The sequence below is a fragment of the Simochromis diagramma genome, unplaced genomic scaffold (assembly GCF_900408965.1).
Source record: "Simochromis diagramma unplaced genomic scaffold, fSimDia1.1 OVJJ01000321.1, whole genome shotgun sequence".
NCBI lineage: Eukaryota > Metazoa > Chordata > Actinopteri > Cichliformes > Cichlidae > Simochromis > Simochromis diagramma.
In genome coordinates, this window is record NW_024386772.1 from 7,864,624 (window position 1) to 7,872,172 (window position 7,549).

Genomic DNA, 7,549 nt, shown 5'->3' on the forward strand with positions numbered 1-7,549 from the left:
CATTCCAACTTGGATTTCCTTGCTTCTGGCAGTGTGGCACCAGAGCATAAGAGAAGAATCAAATTCAGGAGTCCTACCTACGCTTCAAGAAGGATGAAAATCAGACACTATAGGCTGCCTCATATGCTTGTCGTATTTATTCAATAATCAATCATTTACAGCACAATCTGTCTTAAGTCTTAGGCTTGCTGTTTGATACCATTAAGTTATTCCAGGCTTTTTGTTTGTGTTCCTGCACTGATTTATACCTATATTTGCAAAAAGTATAAGGCTCTTGCTGTGTTCATGTACAAGAATGTGTACGCTCCTATGACACAGTGATTAAACCAGTAGAGCACAAAGACACATGTTAAACTTTAAAATGAATTTAATTCTACAAAGCTTGACACACCATATAATTGTGCCTGCTTTTGAAAGATATCAGTGCATTTCACTATGTAACTGACTGTATGCCAATGGCTAAGTTTAGATGCCACATTCAGGTCACATCTTGTCTTAAAAAATCTGCACAGGAGGTCAGCCTCTAGTTGTAATTCAAAGCTGCTGCTTTGATAGAAGAGAATGTCTGATTTAAAAAGAAAGATGTGAAATTAATATACTTTAAATGTGCAGAAATGTGTGGGAAATTTGCAAAACACCATCTGGGTAATAGAGATTTAATCAAAGTGAAAGGAGGACAGGACATCACAAAAGATGTGTAGGATGTTTAAGGGTATGTTTTGCTTTGCTCTCTTAGGGTATAAACCTGTGTTTGTTTTCAAATGACCCAAACATACCTTCCCTTCTAATCTGTTCATTATTTATGAATTAAAAGAAATAGAGTCACAGGTTAAGATGTTCACAGCCTATGAAAGTGTTGTGAGTCATGAATTTTAGACTGACTTAATAACAAGCCAAACTGATTGAGTGGGATGACCTTCACAAATGCTTATTCAAGGCTGGTGCCCAGGGCAACCTGATATTGGCGTACTCCTAATTAGTGAGCTTGGGCTTCAGATGAAGCAACTTCGAACAAGAAGCATCCAGCTTTTAAATTTATTGCAAATCTAAATCTAAGAGACTGATGGATGAAAAAAGATCATATGTTAACAAAGAATTTGGAAATGGTACTGATGTTCTTGATTAAACTCTTGGAAGCAGAGAATCTGCTTGAACTGAAATATTATTTGGTTTCTGACTCGGACTCAGAGTTTAAAACCATTCAGTTCTATGCTGACCAGACTTTTGAACCCTGCTTAGTGCTCAGCATGGTGGTAAATCTGTGAAGGATCTTTTCAGTGCATCAAATGTCACTATTGATGGCTACTTCACTGTTTGAGTGAAGAGTGGTCAGTTTGTGAAACACTTCACTAGCCAATGGTGTGACTTCATCACTTAGTCACTTAGCCAGCCAGAGAGGGACAGACATTCAGGTTCACCAGTGTGACTGACCCTGTTATAGACTATAAGAAATGTTCAATAATTCAGAATTTGTTTGAGCTTCTTGCAAGATTTCACGGCGTTTCAGCAGCCATTGAAACAACAGGCCTATCATTGTCTACAAGAATTAGAGCACCCTCTTCTATTAATAGAAAGTTCAGCTGTCCATTCAAGTCATTTAGTTGACTTTTTCCAGTTTAGTAAAATGATTTGTTGGAAGATAGAAATGGCAGTGCTGTAATAGTATGTATAGTTTTTTTTGTTGTTCACTGACCATTTTCACACTAACTACACAAGTTGCCTGACAAGGACTAACATTTACAATTAGTACTTGGACAAGGAAACAGGTTTGTAATCTTACCTCTGTGCATCACCACATTGGACTTTAAATCAAATCAAGATGTGAGTGAAGTTCATACTTTCAGCTTTAATTCAAGGGGTTTAACCAAAGTGGTGTGTTAACTGATTAGGAATTGAAGTCTTTTTCATTAATATGCCATCATTTTCAGAGGCTTAAACGTAATTGTAAAAACCAACATAATATCTGATGTAAGGATTGGTTTAGATACTTTGATGAAAATCTTTTGCAGTTTTGACTGCCTGGAGTCTAGAACCCACAGACATCACCAGGTGCTGTGTTTCTTTCCCTTGAGATGCTCTGCTAGGCCTTTACTACAAGCACCTTAAGTTATTGCTTGGTTGTGTGTCTATCCTGACTGAAAAGCATCCTCTGTTGGGTTGCAATCAGCTGCCTGACTTAGTCATTGAAGAATACTTCCTTTCTGTCTTCAGCTTACTGCATTTTGAAGGACAGTTCAGTCAGATTTGTAAGGTTGGGCTCGAATCTGAGCAAAGAGTATAATCCTGCACACGCCAGAATTCTTACTTCTCTATATTTTTCTCATCTCATCATTTTGGTGCAAGTTACGATTTGTGTGACTTGTCCAAATGTTTTTTTCCCACTTCAGAACTGTGCAGGCTGTTTTAGATACTTGCTGGCAAAGTCTAATCTGACCCTCCTGTTCTTGAGCTTAACCATTGGTTTATATTTGTTGTAAACCAGAGATGTCAAACTCATTATACACCGTGGCCACATACTGCCCACTTCAATTTAAGTGGGCTGGACTGGTAAAAATCCTGAGTATAAAGAAATTTAACTGCGTATTTAATCCCTCTGACTTCTTAAAAAGAAGTGTAATTTTAACAGTACTCAGTTTTTCTACATGATAAAGTATTACTACTGTAGTTAATGAATTAAATCTGTAAGCACAAATCTTTGGGCTTAGATTATAGAAATAAATCTATAAAATTAAAGAAAAAGTTCTGGTAGCTCATTGCTCAGTCTTATAATGATAAAGTTGCACGGGCATTGTAAAACCTGCATATTTCTATTGTAGATATTCAGGAAAAAAATGGGAACTTATTGTTTCCTCACTTTGATGTAGACACATTGTGTTAGGAATTGGCATCACTTTAATAATTGTGTTAGTATTAACACATCTGTTTTAAGAGTGTACTTCATAATCGTTAAGTATAATGACATTCAAAAGATGGTGCAGAAAGCTGCATCAATATTGGAAGAGTTGGCCAGATTTGTGAAAAATGAAATAGCTGACAATGGACAGGTGCAAGGGTACCAATGGTTAAACCCTCAGGCAGTAAAGAGGTTACATGCTGTATTGCAAAACACAAAAAGTGTCAGAGGGGCCTGGAGGCCAGTACATGGGAGAGGACCAAGCGCAGAGACCAAGCAGAAACAACACTAAGATTTATAAGTTTTATTGCAAACACAAGGACAACAATTACAAGGCATGGGTACGACACGTGGGGTCTCTGACATGAGGCACTACAACAGAGGTAGAGAGTGTAGTTAGACTTGGGAGTGAGGAATGAATACCAGAAGGTGACAAGAATACTGATCTTAGCGGTTACTTGCAGGTGGAGGTTGTGAAGCTTTAAGGGAAGGCAGTCGAGTGAGCATCCGGAAGGTGATTGAGTGAGTGAGGTTCCAACTTTATGTTCCTGACGATCCAGAGGAGGCGGGCAGGAGGGCAAGTAGGTGAACACGACGAGTAGTTTAGATTCCAAGGATTAGATTAGATTAGATGCAGAGAGGTGTGGTGAATCTTGCCGATATGACCGGTGTCCAGATAATTAACTGCAGGTGAGCAAAGTGATGACTTGATGAGGAGACCTGTAGACAGGGGGAAATCATGGTAAGTACAAAGCATGAGCAAAATCACAAGAAGCATTGAGGCCAAGTTACCACCATGAGGTAGCTGACAGACTGGTGGAGCAATGATGGCAGGGCTGGTCTTTTAAACAGCCTCACTGATTGCCATTAGCAGAAGAGAATAGACGGATGCATGGATGTCAGGTAAGCAGGGTAAGTTTCAGAACAATGACTCCACCCAGAAAGCGGACATAGGTAAACACAGGCAGGCAGTGGAAAACACCAGATGCTCACTCGGAAAAAAAACAGCTGATTAAGTCATTTCAATAACTTGTACACACAGGCATTTTGTACAGGGTGATCTTTAGCAGCTGTGTTAGTTGTATGACTTCAAACAAGAACTGTAATCTGTACTTTTCAATTTTATTCTCAAAATATTTTTTCAGTTTTATCTCTAAATTAACACCAATTTAAATATTTTTTTATGTGGCTCTAATATCCCGATGTACAACGTCGCTTGATGTGTTTTTTTTCCACAGTGTATTTTTCGAGAGTGAATTTTTCACAAAAACGCATCGCTTTTGGTGTGAAATGAGCCTGCACCTTAGGAAGCAAGAGTAAATACATTAGCCACAATCAGCTACACATGAGTGAAAACTGAAAATATTTACGTTCTATTTGTTGGATCATGAAATATGTGAAATAAAAAAGCATGTCTGAGCGATGAGTGGCAGTGTGAGATATCAATTTATCATGGACTGTTACTCAAATGATTGAAACAGGATTTGCTTAAAAGCTATTTTAATGCCGTATGTATACGGAGACAGCTGTCATTAAGTACTCTCAATAAGTTGGTGAGCCAAACCTTCCCTGTGGGTAAGAAGTGTAATGAGAAAGACCTAACTCATATAGAGAACAGAGCAGAATCACATACACTTGACCTTGCAGGGCCACTGTAATGAGGAAAACCTTTGAAGGAGTGGACCACCACTTCAGTATTTCATTAAATGTAATGATTTCCTTTAATTGCACTTTAATTGCACAACAAGTTTGAGCAATAACAGACAGACCTGTTTAATCATGCGATTCTTTCAGTTCACAGTAAGACGTGGTAGAACATGAATCTAGTTCTTTACAAGACAGAATCGTCAGTGGGTGATGGGGATCGTAAATGTAAAAGTACGTAAAAATTCTCTGCCCCATCATGAGATAAGGGCTTAATTAAAAATTTAAATGGCTGCATTTACTCCAAACTTAGATTCTTGGGATGTCCGTTAATAATGTCTGTACTTAAATATGATGAAATTTAGCAGATCGGGATTCTCCTGCCTTAAGCTCACATAATAATTATGTAATTGGCGCTCAGAACACCGGATTGCAAAATATGCTACCTCTATTATTTGTGAATGAAATGGTATGTCTGGTTTAAAATTGCAGTGCATTTTTAGTGTTCAATAGTTTCTCTCTTACAGTTAAACCTGTGACCGATAACCCACACAGAAGCAGTGTTGTATGGGATCCCTGAGCCAGTTTGCCTTTGATCAATGTTTGTCAGATTGACTGAGTTAACAGCAGCCTGGAGTGTGCACCTGTGACTTGGCTGCAGAGATTATTTATGTCACTGTTCATTAAGCCAGGACCGTTGAAACTAGCAGGACCTGCTTTGTCCCTGCTCAGCGACACCCTCCCAACTTAATGTTATGTTCGTGCATTTAGCCCGCCTTCCACAATTTCCACAGCACAACTGGAACGTCGCATTAAAGTTTTATTGTTGACTGCTTTCATTAAGTACTTCAGACGAGAGGTGTTAATTTACATGGACACATTTTGCTGTCCTTACATTTCCAAGAATTTCTGGTGTTTCCCTTCCGTGGGTGTAATCTCTTCTTCAGTTAAAGGGAGTTGCTGCTCACTGCTTAGTCAGTGTAGGTCAAGTGAAGAGGATGAATTTCCCCATGAGGGTTTATCAAATAATATAATGCAGGTAGTGCTTTTAATTTCTGAGGAATAATCATGAGTCAGCTCATTATTGTTTCAACATTTAATAGACCTGGAACTAACATTTCTTTGTTTTTCCTTTTCCCTTTTTTAAAGCTCATTTCTATCACTAGATAAACAGCTAATTAGAATTATGAATAGTCTTTATCTTTAGCTCTATGGAGCTCTCAAGATGTCTCAAGGTTTAGCTACATACCACAATTCATACAGAAACAGGCATTGAGCATGTTTTATATCCTAAGTAACTGTGTTCATAAAAGCGTTTATAAATTATGATGACAGAAACTGACTGATTGTTGATTGTTATTGTCCTATTATCAAATAAGATGACATGCACTGATAGCAGAGGCCTATTTTGTAGCTGTTGTTTCAGATTAGTTTACTATGAAATATCTGTCTATCTATCTATCTATCTATCTATCTAGTAAACTGAATATGAATGCACCACACTCCTGCTCTCTGATGATGTATCTACTGTTGCTTTTTGGTTCACTTTGCCCAAAGACTAGAATCTATCTGTCCATCTGCTATAGCATTTGTTATTTCACTTGAGGACCATGGCCTCCCTTTAATTTGTAGAACTCCAACAAACTGTCAAGCACATCTCAGTGTTATCTCTTCCACTTCAGAGAGCTCCTGTTTTGCCTGTTGCAGTAAACATCTCTAAGCTGTAACTTTAAGACTCTGCTCTTGTAATGCTCAACTTGGGAGCAACTTGAAATTACAAAGCAGGCTGTTCTTTCGACGGTTTTAATGCGATTTTGAGACATTCTTCAATAAAGATTAACACAACCAATAAAAGAAATGTCAATAAGAGTAACAGTGTAGTTGAAAGCTTATAAATATATAAAGAGATCTTTTCCTTTGATTCATTCCAATAATTGTCTCAAGCAGATCCGTTTAACTTTAGACTGCATATGAGGAAATAAAAGCTAAGCCACACATATGGCCCTCAGAGGACTCTTACTGTTGGCCTGTTGTTTGTTTGAATGTACCACAGAGGATTTCATTATTACTGGTGCTTTTAGAGCAAAAAAATTTCAACATATACCTGCTGTTAGAAGACCCATAGAGCATATGTTGCCTGTTGATGCAACAGAGATTATACAATTAAGAGACACAGGTTAGCTGCTAAGCATATGTTGTTTGCTCATTCTCTGGTACTGAATGTCCAGAAACCTCATTCCAAGAGATGCAAGAACCAGGGAGCCATGGCTCCTCTGGCTGTGTTTGCTTTTGGATCTAACTCATGTGAAATTGATGTGCACCAGACACTGATCCGTGCTAAATTGGGACAACCACCGAAACAAATGTCAAAATCATTCTTATCTGTGTCTCCTTCAGTGTGCTACTATTTTTCTTGTCCACAGCAATGGCAGCAGTGGATTTCAGGCTTTCAATTTAAAGGGGCACAGGAAGAACAAAGGGTGACTTTTTAAGCATCTCCACATGCCTAATGAATCAAAGTCAAGCCAACACATAATGAAGGGGTTTACTTCCTCCTCTTCAGGGACATCTGGCAAGGATAGGAATGTGCATCCATATCATTCTTCCCGTAAGTGTGACAGCATGGATATTTTATGTCATATAATTGATGAAGCCATTTGTCCTCAAAATATAGAACTTTGTAAGCATACTGCCTCTTTTTAATACTTTTGAAATTATTGTAAGGTATCATTAACAGCATCTAAGTATTTATATTCATAAGTTTATTTTTATGCTTTTTGATTTGCTATGTAAACGTATAGTGCTGCACAGTGTTTTTAAATGCTGGTTATTGAAACCTTTTAATGTTCTGTGTTTTTTAAAATTTCAGCTCAATCTGTCTTCTGGTTAACTTAATTATTATATTGTATTTATGTGCTCTAATGGCAAACGAAGCACATGCGAGGCAAACTGGTTGAAAAACATAAAGCAAACATCAGTGACAGACTGGTAACGATTTACAGAAGTTTGGTA